At 42.3% G+C, this 23,698-nt stretch overlaps 1 protein-coding gene and 1 non-coding gene across 29 annotated transcripts in view; one reads left to right on the top strand and one right to left on the bottom strand.

Moving 5' to 3' along the window:
• The window catches only part of CLASP1 (cytoplasmic linker associated protein 1), a 270,587-nt gene extending 268,103 nt beyond the window's left edge, over window positions 1–2,484 (bottom strand). For all 28 annotated transcript variants that reach the window (XM_058715571.1, XM_058715563.1, XM_058715570.1 and 25 more), the window contains exon 1: window positions 2,349–2,484. The gene's annotated coding sequence lies outside the window, so the exon portion shown is untranslated. The remainder of the gene's footprint in view (window positions 1–2,348) is intronic.
• Window positions 2,485–18,867: 16,383 nt separating this feature from the next.
• LOC131505851 (U6 spliceosomal RNA) lies at window positions 18,868–18,971 on the top strand. Its single transcript, XR_009258613.1, has one exon. It is a non-coding gene; the product is annotated as a U6 spliceosomal RNA (small nuclear RNA).
• Window positions 18,972–23,698: the final 4,727 nt, after the last annotated feature.

The following is a 23,698-nucleotide window of genomic DNA, read 5'->3' on the forward strand; positions in this document are numbered from 1 at the left end:
CAAAAACTCTATCATCAATGACTTGTTCTTTGCTTAGTTTTGTGTTGGATTTTTTTTTTTTTTTTTTTTTAAGACTAATAGATCCTTCTCTTATTTTTTAGGAAATCTTTCAGATGATTCTGTTTTTCTTGCAGTTGTTAAAACTTCCAGTTTTAATAACTCAGCTCTAATATTTACAATCCCTTAAATGGTCATAATATTTGCTAATAGTACTAAATTAAAAGTATACTCTAAGAACTATGATTTTATAAAGAGGATTGTTAAGAAGAAACAGAGTCTCAAAGATAAATTTAAGTCTCAGATCCAAGAAACTATCTCTCACTCAACTTATAAATTGTGAGACTGAGCCACTCAAGAAAATAGAGTTAACAGACTACTGAAGCAAAAAAATCTAAATCCAAACCAATGAACGAAACCTAACACATATGAACAATAAACCTAACGTTCTTCTGGCCAATCATTTCTCAACATCCCTGTCAAACTATTTTAAGGATCTGAAATCTTGCTCTATAAAAAGTAAGTTCCCACCATCTGAACTACACTTAAGAGATTCTATCACAGTGGTTACTGAAGTATAAACACCAAGCTTCAGATTTTTGCTTCCCATTAGCACAAAAAATGCTTGCCTCTTTTACATAAGATTGAGTCTGTGGCCAAAATCCTGACTTACAGGGAGATCCAGGTTTTCAGTTCCAACACTAATTTAAGGTGTAAGGTTAGCAAAGGCCTTTTCTCTATTTACCACTTAGATTGTAACATGGAGATACAATATTTGACACCTCCACCACCAACTGCCACTTCAAAGGATTTCTGACTTTGGTTACTTTAGTCGAGAAGATATAAAGCTAGGGTTGAAAGCTCTTCGGTAAAAATTAAAACTTAAAATTCAGAAATAGTGCTGCACGTTAGCTGATAAACTATAAATTACAGAAGCAGATTTTTTTTAAAAAAAAGGTGCAATTGCATGATTTTACAAAAATGAGTAAGTCAGCGGCTCACAAAAATTTAAATCTTTCTTAGCAAATGGAGAAGATACACAATATTCAGTAACTCTGGGACATTGTGGTTTTGTTTTTATCTATAAGGTCTCTGCATCAATGTTACTATTCTCCCAACTCCCTTTGAGTAAAAGGAGCCCACTGTCCAGGATCCCTCTTACCAAGAGTTCAGTAAATGTCACAAATAATAATAGAAATAAAAGCAACAATCTCTAAAGCTAGAATTTATACCGGACTGTGGCACCAGAATAGGGGACAAGGCACATGGCAGCCTGCAACTATTTCTCCCTTCTGACTCTTCTGCATCACTGCCTCCCAAAGGAATAGAGAATCCGAATCTCTCACTGCCACATCTACAAATTAAAGTATCACGATTAAAGAGCTCGCAGGTTCTACGAACGGTCACTATTTAATCATCGAACCCCGCAACAGAGAAATTCATCCAGATGCAACAAAACATGCTTCAAGGATCTACCTAGTTTTTTTTTTTAATCTTAGAAATAAACACAACTATTTTAATAACATTATGTAATAAGTTAGACCCTGGAAAACCCCATATTCATCTGAGCGGCTCGAAAAATGGAAAGCAAAATTCGATTAGCTCCATTGTACCCAACCAGGCTAACGTGCACTCCTCTTCGTCAGAGCGGCTCTGCCAATACCAAAGAACAACAAAGGCAAGTTGAGGAGGCTGCACAAGGCTTAACTCAGCACTTGTCCGCTTTCCCAGCTTCGGAAAGAAGCTCTCTGCGGGCCTCAGGGACCAAGGGACCCTCTGCATCCCGCCCGGTCCCCGGCTCGGCTCGGCGCCGCTCGCTCAGCTTTTGTCTAGCCCGGCTGGGAGCCCCGGCCGCCCGCCTCCCCGGCACCCCTTCCCTCTGGATCTTTCTCCACACCCATCACTCGCCGATGACTAGTTGTTATGGGTTTCTCTCCCTCGCCCCCTCCCCTCGCAATCCCGGGCTCTTTTCAAACGCGACTGGCTGTTCGCTGGCTTCTCCCACCGGGCCGGTAAGACTCGGGTCAGGAAGGGGGCCCGGGGTGGGGTCTGGGAGAGGAAAAGAGAGAGGGGCACACAAAGCCAGGCTGACCCCACAGTCGCCCCCTCCTCCCTCTGCAAAGCAGCCTGGGATCAGCGACCTACCGGTGGGATAAACAACCCACCCTCCCATCCCGCTCCCCGCCCGGCTCCCACCTAAGGGCCGCCCCCTCCCCCCAAAGTGCACCCAAGAGCCGATGACAGCGCTGGACATCGCCCTCACCCAGACCCGGCGTCTGCTACCGCAAGACGAAGGGGCAAGGGCCTCGGAGGGCTGGATCTAAATCTCCTCTCCCCAACCGGGTACTTACAGCCGTATTATTCGCTACTGTTGCCGCTGCGGACCAGACAGCCGCCGCCTTCTCCTCCACCCCAATGAGGTTAAGCGCTTGGTGCGGAGATTAAAAAAAAAAAAAAAAAAAAAAAAAAGAAGAAGCCGAGAGCGCCTGCGCAGTGCAGTCTCCCTTTTACCGCCACCGACCCGGCTGGACCATAGAGAATGTAAACCGAGACCAGAGAGGCGGCTGCTCTCTATGGTAACGCCCCGCGCAGGCGCCAGCCGGCCTGTACTGGGCTTCTGGAGCTGCAAGTCCCAGGAGCTTTCGCCTCCTCCGAGAACGTCAGTTGACCCCGATAGGGACCCGTAGAATAAAGGTTCTTTAAGGGAAGGACGGCGAAGGTGCTGCGAAATTGCGGCGAAACTCAGGCTAGGCCAGGAGGGTCGGATGCAGTGGCCACGGCGACAAGGCACCACAAAGCAGGGAGTGTAGTGAATAGAGCTGAGGGGGGAATCGCGAAAGCCTGGATAAAAGTCATCTGGCCGGGACTTCCTGCGGTCGGGGTCTAATACCTGAAGGAAACGAGCTTTCACTTCTGGGTTACGCGCGTCCCGCCCGACCGTCGGGCGACTCAGATGAAGGAAATTGTGCCCTGTAACTTTCCGTACCCGGGCTTGCGTTGGTTCCCCCTTCCCTTTTCGACAGGGCGCGGACACTTGAGCCGGAAGCACAACTTTTTAACGGTTCTCTGGCGTTCTTGAAGCGAAATCGGCCCGGTTGAAGCCTCGGAGACTCGAGACGGCCAGCCACAACCCCTTTTTTACGTGAGCGCCTGAACAAATAACGCTGCCTCTGACCTCCCTCTCGCGTGACTTTCGGCTGACACGTGAGAAAGTGTTTCGGAGGGTACAAAGCTGTGCAAATGATAGGGCTGCCATTAAGGATCCTGCAGGACCCAGTTTTGCGGCGTCGAACCCCTATGTTCGCAGGTAATTTGACACTGAGAGCTTGTGTGTGAAATTAACACACTGCCTCAACGAGATCACCCCGTGGGAGTGGGAGTTGACTTCCCTCCCCTCTCGATGTCCAGTGCGTTGAGTTTTCACCGGGAGCTCTTGAATGCCGAGCTCCGCGGTGGTGGAGTGTACTGTGTTAGAAGACGGGTGCGGGAGAACGGTGAGGTAACGCCCCTGATGCTCAGGGCTTAAATGTTAAGGGTCGGCGAGACTAAGCGGAAACAAAGGCACGTGTTCGCTCCTGTGTGCAGTGCGGGAAAGAAGAAGGACCGTGGTCTGAAGGTGTAAGTAAGGATACCTGGAGGATGTGACTCCTGGTTGCATCTAGAAGAACTAGCATCTTTGGGGGCGAAAGCACCGCCCAAATGGATGGGTGTTGATGAAAGCATTCCGGAGAGGAAACTCCTTGGAGCGAAGGCTGAAAAGGGAGTGTTTTACTGGGAGTACAATGAAGGCAGCAGTCTAACTGAAAAGCGGTAGTGGGGGATACAGGGGAAGAGTGGAAAGTAAGGTTTGAAAAATAGGATGGGGGGGCGCCTAGGTGGCTCAGTCGGTTAAGCGTCCGACTTCGGCTCAGGTCACGATCTCGCGGTCCGTGAGTTCGAGCCCCGCGTCGGGCTCTGGGCTGATAGCTCAGAGCCTGGAGTTGGGCTCTGGGCTGATAGCTTAGAGCCTGGAGCCTGCTTCCGATTGTGTGTGTGTCTCTCTCTCTCTCTGCCCCTCCCCCATTCATGCTCTGTCTCTCTCTCTCTCTCTCAAAAATAAATAAACGTTAAAAAATTTAAAAAAAAAGAAAAATAGGATGGGGAATTTTTTTAACTTTTAATTATGGGAAGATACACATAACAAAATTTACCGTTTTAACCACTCTTAAACTGCGCAGATCAGTGACGTACCATTGCATTGCTGTGCAACCATCTCCAGAACTCCTTTCATCTTATAAAACTGGAATTCTGTACCTTTTAAACAGCTCCTCAATCCCCACTCCCCCAAGTCCTGGCAACCACCAGTCTACCATATGTCTCTGAACTTGACCCCTCAAATACCTCATATAAGTGGAATCATACAGTATTTGTCTCTTTGTGACTGGCTTATTTCACTCAGCATAAATGTCAAGGCGCTTCCATGTTGTAGCATGTGTCAGAATTTCCTTCCTTTTTAAGGCCGAATTCTGTTCCATTGTGTGTATATACCAGGATGGATACGTGGGTTACCAACATCTTTTGATTATGGCGAAGAATGCTGCTGTGAACGTGGGTGTGCAAATATCTCTGAGACCCTGCTTTCAGTAAGATGGGGAAGACTTAGAAACTAAGTAGAGAAAGCCATCAAAAAGAACTGTTTTAGAAAGTGACCCTGGCGTTAGAAGCTCAATACATACCCTATTTATGCAGAGCATTTACGGAGATCTCCCGGGCATTGTCCTACTTTATGTAAAGTATTGGTATGCCATTGAATCCATCAAAATAAACATGACCTGCTTGTTAGTCACCACATTTGCCAGTGAGAAAATCAAGGCTCTGGGTTACAAATGGGCTGTGGAGAGACTCACCAACCACACATACACACAAATGATTAGGAAACAAAATTCCCATGGGAGCTGGGCACCCTTGGGCACTGACTACTCACTGATTTGGACATGGGAATGAAAGAAAACAATTCAGTTGTTAAGAAGAAAGAACAGGGGACATCAAGAACTATCACTCAAATTACTGGTATGTGTAAGGGCTTAACACAGCAAAACTGCATCATCCAAGGTCCCTAAAAGAACTCAGAGGTTTGATTCCAGGTATGTTCGTGGCCTTTAAAAAAAAAAAAAAAAAAAAAAAAAAAAAAAAATCCCAGGTAAGTATATCTTTGCATGTACTGGAGAAATTAATAAGACCTATCATGTCCTACTCAACATTTCATCTTTCATTTTACATTCTCAAAAATCTTATGGATCATTCAAAGCAATGATCTATTTGGCAGCTGAGGAAATTAATGGCCAGAAAGGAAAAATGATTTGCCCTATGCCACCTGGCTGCTTAGTACCAAGGCTGCAACTAAAATGTGAACGTTTCTGCTTTGATCACCCTTGCAGAGATAGATAGCATAGTCTTGAGTGAGTGGATAGCGTTTCTATTCAATCAGTCTCATCTTCCTCAGAGATACATACGCAAACTTAAGAAGCTAGCGCCAGTTAAACAATGAAGCAGAGAATATAAGTGCGTTTTAAGTAGCATTCATACACTCAAAAATACTGGGTACCAACTATGTGCCAAACACTTAGCAAAGCAGGGGGAAAGAATCCCTGTACTTAGATAGAAAATAAAGTAGTAAGTAAAATATAAACTATGTCAGGTACGGTAAGTATTATGGGGGAAAAATGAAGCAGTAAAGGAGAAATAATGAGTGCTAAGGAAGGGAAAAGGATTTCTTTTTAAATAGGCCGGGGGGGGGGGGGGGGGCGCGGTGCAGGGAGAGGCACTGAGAAACCAACTCTAAGCACTGATCTGAAGGAGGAAGGGAGCAAGAAATGTCCTTTATCTGGGAGAACATTCCAGGTAGTAAGAACAGCAAGTGCAGAAATTCTGAGCCTCCAGAAAGATGTCTACTACATTCTAAGAGCAGAAAGGAGGTCAGAGCGAAAGAAGCAGAGTGTGGGAGGGGAAAAGTAGGAAATGAGGTCAGAGGTGACAGGATGCCAAATTGTGTAGGGATTTACAGGGTATTGTAAGAATTTGGGCTTCTGAGAGGGAAAACCATTGAAAGATTTTGAGAAGTAAAATGACTAATATTTTTAAAGATCACTTTAGCTTCAATTTTGAGAATATTCTGTTGGGGAGTAAGGGAGTTTTGAGAATAGATTATAGGGAAGCGAGAGGGACAGTTTAGAAGGCCATTGCAATTCTGCAAATGAGAGACAATGGTGGCTTGGGAAAAGTGCAAGCAGTAGATTGATGAGGTGTCTGGATACAATCAGACAGGATGGCACCCAGGATTTGAGTTGATTGATACAGGGTATAAGCAAAAGGAATTAGGGGACTCCCAAGATTTTTGGACTGCGCAATTTAAAGAATAGAGTTGTCATTTACTGAAATGGCAAAGCCTGGGACGGGCAGGTTGGGAATTGAAAGCACTACGAAATTCAGGATGGGAGACGTTAAGTTTGAAATGCTTATTACCATATGAAAATATCAAGGCAGATATTTGAGTCTGGAGTTGAGAAGAAAAGTCTAGGCTGGATTTGGGAGACACTGGCATGTAGAGAGTTTTAAAAGCCATGAGATCATCTGGACAAAAAGCGTAGACAAAAATTTGTAAGAGTTATCTAAAGACTGAGCCCTGAAGCATTCCATTCTAGCATTTAGGGATTGAGACAGTAATGAAACTAGCAAAGGAGACAGAAAGGGCAGCCACTGAAGTAAGGGGAAACCAAGAAAGTAAACTGGGAAGAGCAACCAAGTCAATTGCTAATGGGCTAGAATTGACTGTTGGCCACAATATTGGAGTGGTGAGGATGGAAGCCTGATTGGAACGGGTTCAAAAAAGAATGGTGGGAACAGAACTGGAAAGAAGGGGGAGAGATCATTTGGAGGAGGAGTTTGATTGTAAGGGTAGGGAAGCAGAAAAGGGGAGTGATACTTTTAAGGGACAGGTGGGCCAAAAGAACTTATTATTTCATCCAAAATATTTTAGGGGCGCCTGGGTGGCGCAGTTGGTTAAGCGTCCAACTTCAGCCAGGTCACGATCTCGCGGTCCGTGAGTTCGAGCCCCGCGTCAGGCTCTGGGCTGATGGCTCGGAGCCTGGAGCCTGTTTCAGATTCTGTGTCTCCCTCTCTCTCTGCCCCTCCCCCGTTCATGCTCTGTCTCTGTCTGTCCCAAAAATAAATAAAAAACATTAAAAAAAAATTTAAAAAAATCTGCTTTTGGGGCGCCTGGGTGGCTCAGTCGGTTAAGCGTCCGACTTCGGCTCAGGTCACGATCTCGCGGTATGTGAGTTCGAGCCCCGCGTCGGGCTCTGTGCTGACTGCTCAGAGCCCGGAGCCTGTTTCAGATTCTGTGTCTCCCTCTCTCTGACCCTCCCCCGTTCGTGCTCTGTCTCTCTCTGTCTCAAAAATAAATAAATGTTAAAAAAAAAAAAAAAAAAATATTTTAGTATTCCTAAAAGATAAGATTCTTTTTAATTTTTTTTAAATGTTTATTTTAAGAAGAGCGCATGAGCAGGAGAGAGACAGAGAGAGGAGAGATTCCCAAGCAGCCTTTGCACTCAGTGCACAGCCAAATGTGGGGCCTGAACTCACCAACCTTGAGAGCATGACCTGAGGTGAAATCAAGAGTTGGGACACTCCAGGGACGCCTGGGTGCCTCAGTTGGTTAAGCAGCGAACTTCTGCTCAGATTGTGATCTTGCAGCTGGTAGGTTCAAGCCCCATGTCAGGCTTTGTGCTGACAGTTCGGAGCCTGGAATCGGCTTTGGATTCTGTCTCCCTCTCTGCCCTTCCCCCACTCATTGTCTCTCTCTCTCTCTCTCTCTCTCTCTCTCTCTCTCTCTCTCTCTCTCTGTCAAAAATAAATAAACATTAAAAAAAAAAACAAAAAGAGTTGGACACAACCGACTGAGCCACCCAGGTGCCCCAGGATTCTTTTTTAAATATAACCTCTCCGTTGTTAGTACAGAGCCTGCTTCAGATTCTCTGTTCCCGCCCCCCCTCTGCCTCTCGCAGACTTGTGCTCTCTCTCTCTCTCTCTCTCTCAAAAATAAATAAACATTAATTTTTTTTAAATATAACCTCAATACCACCATCACACCTAAAAATTTATTAATACCTAGTCTCATGATCTACCTGGTCAATCTTCAGATTTCCCGAATTGCCTCATAATTTTTTTTGCTATAAGGTTTATTGAGATATAATTCATATACTATATAATTCATCCACTTAAAGTATATAATTCTAGGGCACCCTGGGTGGCTCAGTCAGGTCATGATCTCACAGTTCATGGGTTCCAGTCCCATATCAGGCTCTGTGCTGACAGCTCAAAGCCTGGAGCCTGCTTCAGTTTCTGTGTCTCCCTCTCTCTCTGCCCCTCCCTCACTTGCATTCTGCCTCAAAAATAAACTAAAAAATTTTTTACATGTAGCTTTCCAGTTGTCCTGCCATCATTTGTTGAAAAACCTATTCTTTCTCCATTGCCCTGCCTGGGCACCCTTGTCCAAAACCAATGGACTATAAATATATGGGTTTATTTTTGGACTCTAAATATATTTTCCATCAATGTATATGTCTATTTTTATGGCATACACACTGTTTCAATTACTATAGCATTGTAGTTTATGAAATTGGGCAATGTGAGTCCTCCAACTTTGTTTTTCTTTTCCAGTTGTTTTGGCTATTTAGAACTCTTTGAAATTCCATATGAATTTTCCAATCAGTTTGTCCATTTCTGCAAAAAAAAAAAAATTTCAGTTGTGATTTTGGTAGGAATTTACTGAATCTGTAACAACAATCAATTTGAAGATTGTTGCCATCTTAATAATATGAAGTCTTTTGGTTCAAGACCATAGAATGCCTTTCCATTCATTTAGATCTTTAATTGCTTTCAACAATGTTTTGTAGTTTTCCTAGTATAAGTTTTACATTTCGTTTATTAAAACTATTCCTGTATATTTTCTTTTTGATGTAATTGTAAATGGAATTATCCATTTCATTTTCAGATTATTCATTGCAAGTGTATAGAAATACAATTAATTTTTGTATATTGATCTTGTATCTTGCAATCTTGCCAAACTCATTGATTATTAATGAATTCCTGAGCATTTTCTGTATACAAAATCATGTCATCTGCAAATACAGATTGTTTTTCCTTCTTCCTTTCCAGTCTGCATCCCTTTTATTTCATTTTCTTGACTGATTTTTTTCCAGCTAGAACCTCTAATACAATGTTGAAAAGAAGTGGTGAGAGTGGACATCCTTGTCCCTGATCTTGGGAAAGCATTCAGTTTTTTACCATTAAATATGATGTTAGCTGTGCGTTTTTCATATATGGTCCTTTCCCCCCCCCCCTTTTTTTTTTTTAAGTGTATTTGTTTTTGAGAGAGAGAGAGCATGTGCAAGGCAGAGGAGGGGCAGAGAGAGGGAGATAAATCTTTGCTATGCTGTCAGCAAAGAGCCTGATGCGGGGCTTGAACTCATGAACCACAAGATCATGACCTGAGCCAAAGTCAGATGCTTAGCCGACTGAGCCACAGAGGCACCCCAACATCCATTCTTTCTTAAACGTCTTGTAGAATTCACCAGTGAAGCCATCTGGGCCTTGGATTTTCTCTGTGGGTAGTTTTGTTTTATTTTGCTTTGTTCTTTTCTTACTAATCTCTTGTTATAGATCTGTTCAGGTTTTCTGTTTCTTTTTTTTGTAAGATAATTTATTGTCAAATTGGGTTCCATACAACACCCAGTGCTCATCCCAACAAGTGCCCTCCTCAATGCCCATCACCCACTTTCCCCTCTCCCCCACCCCCCCCATCCACACTCAGTTTGTTCTCAGTATATGTGCTGCCGAAGCGAGCACTCTGTTTGTTCTCAGTATCCAAGAGTGTCTTATGGTTTGCCTCCCTCCCTCTCTGTAACTTTTTTTTTCCCTTCCCCTCCCCCATGGTCTTCTGTTAAGTTTCTCAAGATCCACATATGAGTGAAAACATACGGTATCTGTCTTTCTCTGACTTACTTCCCTTAGCATAATACCCTCCAATTCCATCCATGTTGCTGCAAATGGCCAGATTTCATTCTTTCTTATTGCCAAGTAGTATTCCATTGTATATATAAACCACATCTTTATCCATTCGTCAGTTGATGGACATTTAGGCTCTTTCCATAATTGGGCTATTGTTGAAAATGCTGCTATAAACATTGGAGTACATGTGCCCCTATGCATCAGCACTCCTGTATCCCTTGACTAAATTCCTAGCAGTGCTATTGCCGGGTCGTAGGGTAGTTCTGTTTTTAATATCTTGGGGAACCTCCGCACTATTTTCCATTGCAGCTGCACCAGTTTGCATTCCCACCAACAGGGCAAGAGAGTTCCTTTCTGTTTCTTCTTGAGTCAGTTTCAGTACTTTGTGTCTTTCTATGAATGAATCCACTTCATTTAAGTTGTCTAATTTGTTGGCATTCAATTGTTCAGACTGTTATGATCTTTTTTTATTTCTGTAAGTTTGGTATTAATGTACCTGTCTTATAATTATTTTATTACAGTTTGTGCATATCAGGATCCAAATACCAATACATGTCATTTGAGTTATTTTTCTCTTAGGTCTCTTTAGATCCCCCCCACCCCATGTCATTTTTTTCCTTGATACTTATTAATTGCAGAAACCTAGTTATTTACCTTACGTATTTCCCACATTCTAGATTTTCCTGATTGTGTTCCTGGGAGTCTCTAACATGCTCTTCTACCCCCTAGATGCTTGATAGTGCCGTATGCCTTATTCTGATTCAAGTTTGAGGTTTTTGGCAGAACTCCCTCATGCATCCATCAGAAGGCACCTAATTTCTCATTGTCTCTCTTTGTGAAGTTGGCAGTAATTAATGACCGTTGCCTAACCTTGTTACAATTGAATAGTTCAACTGAAGTCAGAGTAAGTGGATACCCATCAATCCAGAGTATATGGGATCCTAGGTAAACATCTTTAGTAAATTATGTTTCCCCTTTGGCCTCAGTGTTCTTATCTATAGAATGGGGGAGCGCCTGGGTGGCTCAGTCAGTCAAACCAAAACTGATTCTTGATTTCAGCTCAGATCATGATCCCAGGGGTGTGGGATCAAGCCCTGTGTCAAGCTCTGTGCTGAGCGTGGAGCCTGCTTAAGATCCTTTCTCCCTCTCTCCCTCTGCCCCTCCGCCGCTTGCTCTTTCTAAAAAATTTTCAAAAAAAAATTTTTTTTAAGAGAGAGAATGGGGATATAAACTATAAGGGACCTCTAAGGTATCTTGCTATTCTAATACACTCTGACTAAACGCTTAAGTAGTGAACTTAATCCCTAGCAGATACAATTTCGGTGGGTTAAAAAGGATCCGCTAACATTGTATTATTCTTCCCATCAAACCACTTCCCATCAAAGCCTAAGTTTATCAATCATTAAATCCAATCATCTATATAACAAAGTCAGGTAAAATCATTGTGAGAGTAGGGAGACTGTCAGAAGCCTTGGTTCCTGGATTCTAGGTCGGGCTGTGCCTGCTCTCAGCGGGTCACATTCTCCCTCAGTGTCCTATCCACAAAATAAAAGATTATGCTAGTGTTCTCTAAAGGTGTACAAGCTTTATGGTGTTATGTCCTTTTTAAAATTTTTTCCCACAGTTTTTGAGGATGATATTTTTATTAATATCTTCAGCCCTACCCTTTTTTTAATGTTTATTTACTTATTTTGAGAGAGAGAACATGTATGCATGAGTAGGGGAGGGACAGAGAGAGAGGGAGAGAGAATCCCAAGCAGGCTCCGTGCTGTCAGCACAGAGCCCAACGTGGGACTCCATCTCACAAACCAAGAGATCATGACCTGAGCCAAAATCAAGAGTCAGGCGCTTAACCGACTGAGTCACCCAGGCACCCCAGGCCCTCCCTGTTTTTATCTGTTTTATATTCCACTGAGCAACTGATTGACAGGTGCCTGCCCTAGGTATCAATTCGTGTGTGAAGTGCATCTTTGACATAGAAAACTTTTTGGAAGTGAATACATTCAAATATTATTAGCAAGTGGTTGTCTGTGGGTGGTAAAATTGTTGGTCATTTTTAAAATTTATGTCTATATTCTTCATTTTGTTCTATCAGCATACATTTTTGCAATTTTTCGAAAGTCATTCTTAAAAGATTTGATAGCATGCCCTAATGAACAAATCACCAGACCCTGGGTAAGAAGATTTCTTTCTCTTCCTATGATTCCATTAGGCAGTACCCTCCATTGTAGGTTAGCCTAAATACTTTAGTAATAGGTACTTACATTTAATTGGATGGCTTTACTTAATCTTCTTTGATAATCTCCGTGGAAAGAAAAGGTTTTTATGCCGACAGAAATTAAAATTCAAGAATAGCAACAATGCATATTGTTATCATCTGCCATCACCCATATGGAATCTGAATTTGCACTTGGGAAACAGACAGTCTCTTGGCTAGAGAAGTAGCGAGTGTTACAGAAATATTTGGGCAAAGGTAGGGTGTGTCTTTTGTATGTGATGAAAACAGGAGATCAGAAACTAGTTTGCTAAACTGTTCATAACCACTCCCTGTCTCAGTATTTGACTTACCTGCTAAGTACCACCCACCTAAAGGAGGCAATACAGGTGTCTGACTTCCCTCTCATGGGTTTCCTCACCTGGCAAGGTCTTATGCTGCTCATATGCCCATCTTTTTTTAAATTAATGTTCACTTATTTATTTTGAGAGAGAGAGTGCAGGAGCGCAGGGGAGGGGCAGAGAAAGAGGAAGAGAGAACTTCAAGTAGACTCCATGCTGTGAGCACAGAACCCAATGCAGGGCCCCATCTCACAAACCCTGAGATATGACCTGAGCTAAAATCAAGAGACAGACCCTTTACCGACTAATCCACCGAGGCTGCCCCCCTTTTTTTTAAGTAGGCACCACACCCAATATGGAACCCAACACAGGGCTTGCACTCACGATCTGGAGATCAAGACCTGAGCTAAGACCAGAGTCGAATGCTTAACCAACCCAGGCACCCGAATGCTGCCCATATGCCCATCATTAGACACCATAGTGGCAGTTACTAGAGAACTGCCCTATGGCCATCGAACTCACTGTGTGACCTAGACAAGTCACTTAGCCTAGTCACAAGCACCAAGGACACCTCATCTTTAATGAAGACAGTCCTAGTTTCCAATATTATCATAGCTAGTGAAATTGACATTAGAAAAACCCACTTGTCAATAACAATGGCAGTATGAAAGCCTGTGTACTTACCATCAGAAGCATGGCAAATCCAGGTGGTTCAATGATGGCTCTGATGCAAAACAAATGATTAAATAGCCCTTTAAACATTATCCCGTTGTCCAATATGTCATAATCTGGATTTGCTCAGGCTTTTTGGAGACTATTCCTCACACTTCATAAGAACAAAGGACAAATGCCAAAAAGTAAGTAACCAGACACATTTGTCAGTAAGTTGACAGTTTTGGGATTTCAACTGCCATCAGTGAGATCTCTCAAGCAACATTGGTCCGGGCCAGTTCTCAGATGGACTCCTGTGCCAGTGGCCTAATCAACCCATCCAAATAAGAGCCGTTTTTACAGACTTTCAAAACCAAGTGAAGTGCCTTTATTTTTACATTATCTAATAGCCTCTCCTTTGCCAGAACTTGACCTGCCATTGGGTATGCATAGCTGAAAAGATACAACTTTTACAGTCTAAGAAGTCAGTTTAGTAAGGAAAAGAAATTACTAGACTATATAATTACCACAATGACGGAACATAAAAGGGGGCACTTAGCAAGTGTGGATGGGTCAAAGCTAAGGAGGAATGAGGGGAATGTTCTTGAGCTATACCAAACAAAACATTGAAACTCACCATTTTGACACTCAGAATCTCAGAGCTACAATGATGATTTCGACCAGTTCCCACTTGGACAGGGTTTATTTATTCTAATAATTTCAAGCAACTCGGGGTGCCCGGGTGGCCCAGTCGGTTGAACATTCCACTCTTGATTTCAGCTCAGGTCATGATCTCGTGGTCCGTGGGATTGAGCCCTGCATTGGACTCTGTGCTGGTGGTACGGAGCCTGCTTGGGATTCTCTGTCTCCCCCTCTCTCTGCCCCTCGGCTGCTCCCTCTCTCAAAATAAATAATACTAATTTTGAGCCACTCTAAATCTTTCCATTTTAACAAGGTCGTTTAGAGTTTCACAGATAAAGTTTCCAAAAATGGGCTTGTTTTGACACGTGGACCATCACATACATATACACACTTCTCCGTCATGGCAGCAAAGTGAGAACAGAGTTCATTAGCTAGATCAGAATGTGTCAGTGAAGCCGCCCCACTACGTCTGCTTTAACAGAATAACAGCTCCCTGCCTACATTTGTTCATTTGTATTAAGGATTAAATAATTCCAACTATCTCTTGTAAATTGCAGGGTATGCCTGGTTGTCATGCATGGGAATCTTTACTACCCCCAAATTGCACAATTGTGTTTCTTCTCGTTTTGTTTTGCCACATTGATTATATCATGTAGTACTTGAAATAGAGGTGGAGTCTGTCACTCTGCCAGCTGGCAATTTAAGAGTTAAATGATGTAGGGGCGCCCTAGGTGGCTCAGTTGGTTGGGCGACTGACTCTTGATTTTGGCTCAGGTCATGATCCCAGGGTCGTGGGATTGAGCCCCATGTCAGTGTGGAGCTGAGTGTGCTGAGTGTGGAGCCTGCTTGAGATTCTGTCTCTCTCTCCCTCTGCCCTCTCCCCTGCTCATGTTCTCTCTCTCTCTCTCTCTAAGATAAAAAAATAAATAAAATTTAAGTGACACATTAAGAAATCAGCAAGTTTTTAAATTATAAGAGTTGTGTTTGCCGTATTTCCTAGCTGGTGTTATTTATTTAGAGTTTTCCTGTTCCTGGATAATTTCATCTTGCCTTCTGATGTTTGCAGTGACTCAAGTCCTTTTTCTCCTTTTCAGATAATCTCCTTCTATTCATGCCATGTGTTCTAGTTTTCCTTATTGCTTCATCTAATTTCTAAGTAAATCATAGCATACACAATACGAGTTGTTCACAGTCACTAAACCAATATCCTCAAATGTATTTTGATTTTCTCAGTTCCCAAAATCTGCCTTTGCGCGTGTGTGATTTAGGTATAGAACTCTTCTACGAACTCCTCTGTCTCATGCACTTGACTGCACTTCTCTGGTCATCTACCACACTGCACTGGCATTCTGAGTCATCTGGGGTTAGGCACCCTCCCTGCTATTAACTGTGTAATATTTAAATTGCACTTACCAGTCTTCTTTTGAATTCAAACACCACGTGAATTAAACTGACGGTAGTTGCTTTCAACCTGTAATTCCTGATTGCCACAGGTAGTTGCCAACTCTTGAAACTAACAGGTTTGACTAGAAGCCGACAGTTCTTAAATCTCACAGAACTTAATATTTTACACTTATATAAATTAAGAAGGCAAGATCATACCTTATCAATCAGGACTCTTTGTTCATCGATAACACAGTATCTCAATTTAAACAAAAAGTATTTGCACCATACCTCAGAGAATAAATTAGATTCCTCTTGGTGCCAAGCAGGGGGAAAGAAGGAAAATTTTACTACAAAGAGATTACCAACCACTTCTAAGGGATTTACCAGACGACTGCTGGTATAAATTACAAAGATAAGGCTCATCTGTACCTAGATGAGAAGCCAGGACATTTGCCTAATGGCAAGTGGGGTAATCTAACCCTGAACTTTCAACTTGGGCATATGAAAAATCTAGCATCCCTAAAAGCTGTCCAGAGATTTGAGTTCATCAGTATTTATCCAACCAGCTTGGTGGAAATGATAGAAGAGAAAAATTTTAGAGCCAAGGAATTTTTTGACAAAGCCTCAGAATCTGCCCGAGAATCACAGAAGGTTGGATTGAGAAGGTACCTTACAGATCATTTCATCAACCACCGTTATTTGACTGAGAAAACCGGAGGCCACAGAAAACCGGAGACTCACTTATAGTCTTGCAGTCCTGGTTAGTGGCAGATTCAGAACTAGATCTGGGTGATCCTGACCCCATTTCAGTAGTCTTACAGCTAGCAGACAAGTACATTTGGACCCTCTTCCAGAACGTAGCCTATAGCCAGCTACTGAATACCCCTTTCTCTGAAAATTGGGCAAACATGCTGAAATATTTTGAAAAGAAAACACTGATTTATAAAGTGGGAAGAAATTCCTGTACAGACTTGCTAACTGGAAGCAAGTCATTGGCTTCCCCAAGACGAAGGAGAGTCTGAGTCATGAGGTTAAAGTTCAAAACTGATTGTGTCTCTAGCCTGAGAGCTGACAACCTTTTTTAGAAGCAGTACACTGAAATTAGAACCGAAGAAAGCAGTTTACAGAAACTTGAATTCAGGGCTATCTCACAACACTGGGAGTTATTTTGTAATTGTTTGCATTTAATGAACTATCGGGCATACAAAAAAAAATAGAAACTATGATGAATTTCTCGTGTTGCCCCACCTGACCCCATTTCTACCTCTCCCTCCTGAATTTGGCACTTACATGTTCATACCTGTTCTTGTGTTTTTCCTACATATGAACATATCCATAAGTGATACTAATACATCTGTTAAGTATTATTTTCATATTTTAAGTTTTATATAAATGCTATCATATTGTATATATCTTTCTGCAACTCACCCTCCCCCCTTCTCAACACTGTGTTTTTGAGATATATCTTATGGATAAATAGGATAGCTGGAGTGTTAGGTTATTTTAACTACTCTATGGTATTCTACTATATGAATGTTTTGACATTTCTCTAATCTCCTATTAATGGACATCTAGTGCGTTTGCAGGATTTTAGTTTTGTTTTATTTGCTGGGTTTTTTTTTTTAATTTTTTTTTTAACATTTATTTTTGAGACAGAGGGAGACAGAGCATGAACAGGGGAGGGTCAGAGAGAGAGGGAGACACAGAATCGGAAACGGGCTCCAGGCTCTGAGCTGTCAGCACAGAGCCCGTCGTGGGGCTTGAACTCGTGGACCTCGAGATCATGACCTGAGCCGAACTCGGACGCTTTACCTACTGAGCCACCCAGGCGCTTCATGGGTTTTGGTTTTTTTTTAACCTTGCTATATAAACATTTTTATAAACCCCTCTATTGATGCTTATATGCAAAAGTTTCTCTAGTGACATTTACGAGGTCTTACCATATGCATGTCTTCAACCTGACAAACATGTCTCAAAAATAACCAGCAGAATATGAGCGTGTCCAATACTTGCACTATGTATTTTCAGAGTTTTTAATGTTTTATGAATTTTTAAGAGTCTCAGATGGTATTTCCTTAATGGTGTTAAATTGTTTCCCTGAGTCCTCATGGGGCCGAGCGTCTTTCCACGTGTTCACTGGTGATTTGGGTCTCCTTTTCTGCCTGAACCACTTTTCAGGCGAGCTTTGTTTTTTTGTTGTTGATTTTTAGAAATTCTTCCATAGTCAGGATATAAATCTTTCATGGTTATATGCGGCCAATTTCTTCTCTCCATCTGGAATTTGATTTTTTACTTTTTTATCATGGTATCTTTTTTTTTTTTTTTAATTTTTTTTTTCAACGTTTTTTATTTATTTTTGGGACAGAGAGAGACAGAGCATGAACGGGGGAGGGGCAGAGAGAGGGAGACACAGAATCGGAAACAGGCTCCAGGCTCTGAGCCATCAGCCCAGAGCCTGACGCAGGGCTCGAACTCACGGACCGCGAGATCGTGACTTGGCTGAAGTCAGATGCTTAACCGACTGCGCCACCCAGGCGCCCCTTATCATGATATCTTTTTATGAGCAGGTTTATCAATCCTTTCTTTTTGGTATACACTTACTGTTTTGTTGTTTGTTTGTTTTGTTTTGTTTTTAGAGAGAGAGAGAGCGCGCGAGCACAAGCCAGGAAGAGAGGCAGAGAGAGAAAGAGAGAGAATCTCCCCCTCAGTGTGGAGCCTGACGCAGGGCTCAATCCCACGACTCTGGGATCCTGACCTAAGCAGAAATCAAGAGTCAGACATTCAACTGACTGAGCCATCCAGGTGCCCCTATTGTTTGTTCTTCTAAAAACAAATCTGTCCCCATTCTAAGGTCTTAAAGATATTCTCCTTTGGTTCCCTCTAGTTTCTTTTAAGTGTGGGTGGGGTTTTTTGTTTGGTTGGTTGGTTTTACAACCTTCAGGCCTTTTACACACGTAGAATTTACTTTGTGTTTTTTGGATATGTTTTTGTTTTTAAGTAAACTCCACACCCAATGTAGGGTTTGAACTCATAACCCTGAGATCAAGCTTCACATGCTCTATCAACTGAGCCGGCCAGGCAACCACTCACATAGAATTTACTTTTATATCTGGTGTGAGGTAGGAAACTAATTTTATTTTTTCCCAAATTGACAACCAATTGTTTTGAAACCTTTTATCGACAATGCTATCCTTTTCCCAAAGGTGGGTAACGCTACGTTTGATACACATTCTGGATTCTCTTTTCGTTCTGTTAGGTTATTCTTTCATCCCTGTGCCTTAATGCACATCTTAATTACTATACCTTGTTGCTAAGTTACATCGTCTGGAAAATAAACCCCCACCGTCAAGTAAACACAGTGGCAGCTACCAGTATTTGAGCCATCTCTCTGGAACCCTCCCCCTCCCCCCCCCCCCCCCAAGAGGATGCATACTGCAAGAAGGAAAACCCAGAAAGAGGCAGTGGGGTAGTGGGGCCTGCCACTGGGTAGTGAGTGGCAAAGTTGGAACCCTGAACTGGAGATTGATATCCTGTACCAAGAGACCATGCTCTGTGGAGACCTGTGGGGCCCTTCAGAGAGCTCACACAGTGCGCACTTCAACGGCACACATACCAAAACCAGAACGATACAGAGATTAGCACGGCCCCTGCACAAGTATGACACACACGTGTCACAGAGCTCACACGTGCGTCCCATGACAGATCCACACTTTGGATAACTGCCCACAGAAGGCCTTGTGGTCGGTCAGCGTTACTAAGTACAGCAACAGCAACCGACAGAGAATTCCAGTTGCTCCTAGTGAAGTAAAAAGACATTTGTTGTGAAAATTAAGTAGAAAACAATTCCATTTATAATAGCATCAAGAATAAAATACTTAAGGGGAGCCTGGCTGGCTCAGTCTGTTGAGCGTCCGACTTTGGCTCAGGTCATGATCTCGCAGTTGACGAGTTCGAGCCCCGCGTCGGGCTCTGTGCTGACAGCTCAGAGCCTGGACCCTGCTTTGGATTCTGTGTCTCCCTCTCTCTCTGCCCTCCCCCACTCATGCTCTGTCTCTCTCTGTCTCAAAACTAAAGATAAACATTAAAAAAATAAAATACTTAAGAACTGATTTAACAAAAGAAGTAGAAGATTTGTATACTGAACATTGTTTTGGTATTCTTAAGTTTATTTTACTTATTTTGAGAGAGAGAAAGAACATGGGAGGGGCAGAGAGAGAGAGGGAGAAAGAATCCCAAGCAGGCTCCACACTGACAGAGGGAACTCCGAATACTGAACGTTGTTGAAAGAAATTAAGGAAAACCTGGGGCCCCTGGGTAGCTGAGTCAGTTAAGTGACTCTTGATTTCAGCTCAGGTCATGATCTCGCTGTTGTGGGATCAAGCCCCACATTGGGTTCTGCGCTGACAGCATGGAGCCTGCTTGGGATTCTCTCCCTCTATCTCAAAAATAAATAAGCTTAAAAAAAAAAAAAAAAAGGACTCTAAGTAGGTTGAAAACCTACATGTAAGATCTAAACTATAAAACCCTACAAGGAGGAGCACCTGGGGGGGATCAGTTGGTTGAGCATCCAACTCTTGATTTCGGCTCAGGTCGTGATCCTGGGGTTGTGAGATCGAGCCCTGCGTTGGGCTCCATGCTGAGCATTGATCCTTGAGATTCTCTCTCTCTCTCCCTCCCTCTATCCCTCTCCCCCCACTTGTGCTCTCTCTCTCTCTCTAAGCAAAAACAAAAACTCTCCAAGGAAAGCACAAGAATAAATCTTTTTTTTTTTTAATGCTTATTTGTGTTTGAGAGAGAGAGAGAGAGAGAGAGCATGGGGGGGCGGGGGGGATGCACCCTGCATCCTGCAACCTGCAGGGGTTCCGAAGCAGGCTCTATGTTGATAGCAGAGAGCCCTATGAGGGGTCGAACTCATGAACCGTGAGATCGTGACCTGGGACAAGTCAAGAGTCAGATGCTTAACCGACTGAGCCACCCAGGTGCCCCAAGAATAAATCTTAATTTGCTTTTCCTCAGATTAAGCAATGGTTTATTGGATATGACACCAAAAACAGGCAAGAAAAGGAAAAACAGATAAATTGAATTACATTAAAATGTTAAACTTTTGTGCTTCATAGGACACTAGAAAGGAAAAAAAAAAGGTAACCCAGAGAATGGTAAACAAATATTCACAAATCATATGTCTGATAAATGTCTAGTATCCAGAATATGTAAGGAACTCTTATAATTCAATAATAAAAAGACAAGTAACCTAATTTAAAAATGGGCAAATGATCTGAATAGACATTTCTCCAAAGAAATGTGCAAATGGCCAATGAGCCCAGGAAAAGATAATAGTCGTTAGGGAAATGCAAATGAAAACCATATTGAGATACTACACTCACTAGAATGGCTGTAATTTCAAAACAAAACAAAGCAACAGACAATACCAAGAACTGGTGAGGATGTGGAGAATTGGAACCCCTGGGCATGTAAAATGATGCAATTGCTTTGAATAGCGCTCAGCATGGCAGTTTCTCAAAAAGTTAAACAGAGCGTCGGCATATGATCCAGCAGTCCTAGCCCTATGTATATACACAAGAGAATGTTAAGCATTTATCTACACAAAATATTGTACACTAAGGTTTGTAGCAGCGGTATGCATAGTAGCTAAGGAGCGGAAACACCCCAGCTAATGAATAGACAAGTAAGATGTGATGTATCATTACAATGGAATATTATTGAGCCATGAATAGAAAACTGTGAAAACATTATGCTAACTGAAAATAGGCAGAAATAAAAGGCCACATGTTGTATGATTTCCTTTCTATGTAATGTCCAGAAAACGGTAGATTACTGGTTGCCTAGGGCTAGGGTAGAGGGAGGGTTGGGGGACTGGAAGCATTCCTTTAGGGCATGATGAAAATGTTCTGGAATGAGGGGTGATGGTTGCAACCTTGTGAATATACCAAAAACTACTGAATTGCACACTTTAAAACGGAGAGTTAATAACCTGTGAATTATAACTCAATAAAGAAAGAAATTACTGGGGCGCCTGGATGGCGCAGTTGGTTAAGCGTCCGACTTCAGCCAGGTCACGATCTCGCGGTCCGTGAGTTCGAGCCCCGCGTCAGGCTCTGGGCTGATGGCTCGGAGCCTGGAGCCTGTTTCCGATTCTGTGTCTCCCTCTCTCTCTGCCCCTCCCCCGTTCATGCTCTGTCTCTCTCTGTCCCAAAAAAAATAAATAAAAAACGTTGAAAAAAAAAAATTAAAAAAAAAAAAATAAAAAAAAAAGAAAGAAATTACTTCAAAAAAGATGTTTGCATCTTTTTACCCTCTATTTTCCATCTCCAATACCCAAAGAGCTAGAACCAAAAGTGGGACAAGGAGGAGAAAGTCAATTAGCAGACCATGCTTCACACAAGGTCCCAGTAGCCTACTCTATGAAGAGGAAGATTGCTTTGAATTAGATATGAAAAATAAAAGAGTTAAACCAGACTGGGTTGTTTCACTGACCAAAAGTGATGGAAATATAATGATAGGTGCCTCAAACATCATTTAGGCACGAGAGGGAAGGCTTATCAGGGCACAGCGGAAGGTGGGGATGACGCAAGAAATAAAATCATTTCACGTAATTCGCGTGTAAAACTTCTCCATAAACTAGTTACACTAACGCATGTAGAATTCCTTGTGTGTAAGTAACACTAAATAAACGAAAGTTATAACTGCTTTTCTTGTTTGGAGAGATGGAATGAGCGCACCAAAAGAATGAGAGGTCAAAGAGCAAGCCACACCTAGATACCATTGCTTACAAAAAGAAACCAGGGACTCTTGGAGAAATGGCTGGTTCCAGGTTTGGAACTGGGAACCTACAAGGCATGCTTGGGAATACTTATATTGAAAAAAAGCAAAGAAGCCTTCAAAGACGGGGTTACGTCAGAGGGACCCAGGAGCAAACTGAAAGGGGCCCCCACCACCCGAAGTTGAGATGATTGCCATTAATCCATTATTAGAAAATTGTTAATTAAAGGGAAAGAATTAAGCATTTACCCTGCCTTCCCAGTAAGAAATGTATCTCTGGGTAATGAAACATTCCCACGTGATGAGGGAAAGCTCTTTGGAGAACGATGCCACCTAATTAATTTAGAGCAAATGAAGTTTACGTTTTGTCAGCTTTTATGAAATGGTTAATTCACACAATTATCAGCAGATACCAAAACTATTAGTTTAAAAAGTCTGATGGAAAACTTTGTATTTGCATGGTGTCAAACTATGATCCCATCCTACACATGATTGTCCAATGGACACTATTACCACCCTTTGCACAAGACTCGTTGTCAGTAAAAAGGGGCAACAACCACACACCAATGTGGTGTGTAATATGTAGCAAACAGCATGACCTATGAAACAATTCTTGTCAAAATATTTAAAATCAAGCCCAATCAAGATTTCAATCTAACTTCCAATTTACAGGGGGAAAGGACCAAGATAGATATTATCAAGAGGAAACAATCAGATGAACCTAGAAGTTGAGAAATTCTGTAAGATAACTGTCCTGACCTCTTCAACAAGTCATAGTCCTGCAACTGCTGACCTTGGGGTCATGAGTTTGAGCCCCACGTTGGGTATAGAGATTACTTAAATAAATAAACTTTAAAAATAATAATAAAAAATCAAACAACTCTAGAAGCCATATCAGGAATATTACAGTATTCTGAATATGGACCAAGCAGTATATTTTTTTAAATTTTTTAAATACTTATTTTTGAGAGAGAGAGCACAACAGGGGAGGGGCAGAGAGAGAGAGGGAGGGAGAGAATCCTGAGCAGGTTCCACACTATCAGCACAGAGCCTGATGTGGGGCTTGGACTCAGGAACCGTGAGATCATGACCTGAGCCAAAATCAAAGTCAGAGGCTTAACTGACAGAGCGATCCAGGCACCCCGTGCAGTGTAGTTTTTTAATTCTTTTAAAAAAATTTTTTTTCTTAACATTTATCCATTTTTGAAAGACAGAGAGAGACAGAGCGCAAATGGGGGAGGGCTAGAGACAGAGGGAGACACAGAATCCAAAGCAGGGTCCAGGCTCTGAGCTGTCAGCACAGAGCCCGATGCAGGGCTTGAACTCATGGACCGCAAGATCATGACCTGAGCCGAAGTCAGCCACTTAACCGACTGAGCCACCCAGGCATCCCTTTAATTCTTGTTAAATGTGTTAAGTGGAACAATTTTATTATGGTTGTATAGTAAAGATCTTTATTTTTTGGAGATGCTTGCTAGACTATTTAAAGAAATTTTATCTGTAACTTACTTAAAGTATTTCAACAACAACAAAAAGAGATGAAGCATGGTGTCCAAACGTTACCTGTGAAATCTTAAGTGTTAGTTTCATGAGTGTTCATTATACTCTTCTTTTCTATGTGCTTGAAAATTTTCATAAT

This window comes from Neofelis nebulosa, chromosome 2 (assembly GCF_028018385.1).
Source record: "Neofelis nebulosa isolate mNeoNeb1 chromosome 2, mNeoNeb1.pri, whole genome shotgun sequence".
NCBI lineage: Eukaryota > Metazoa > Chordata > Mammalia > Carnivora > Felidae > Neofelis > Neofelis nebulosa.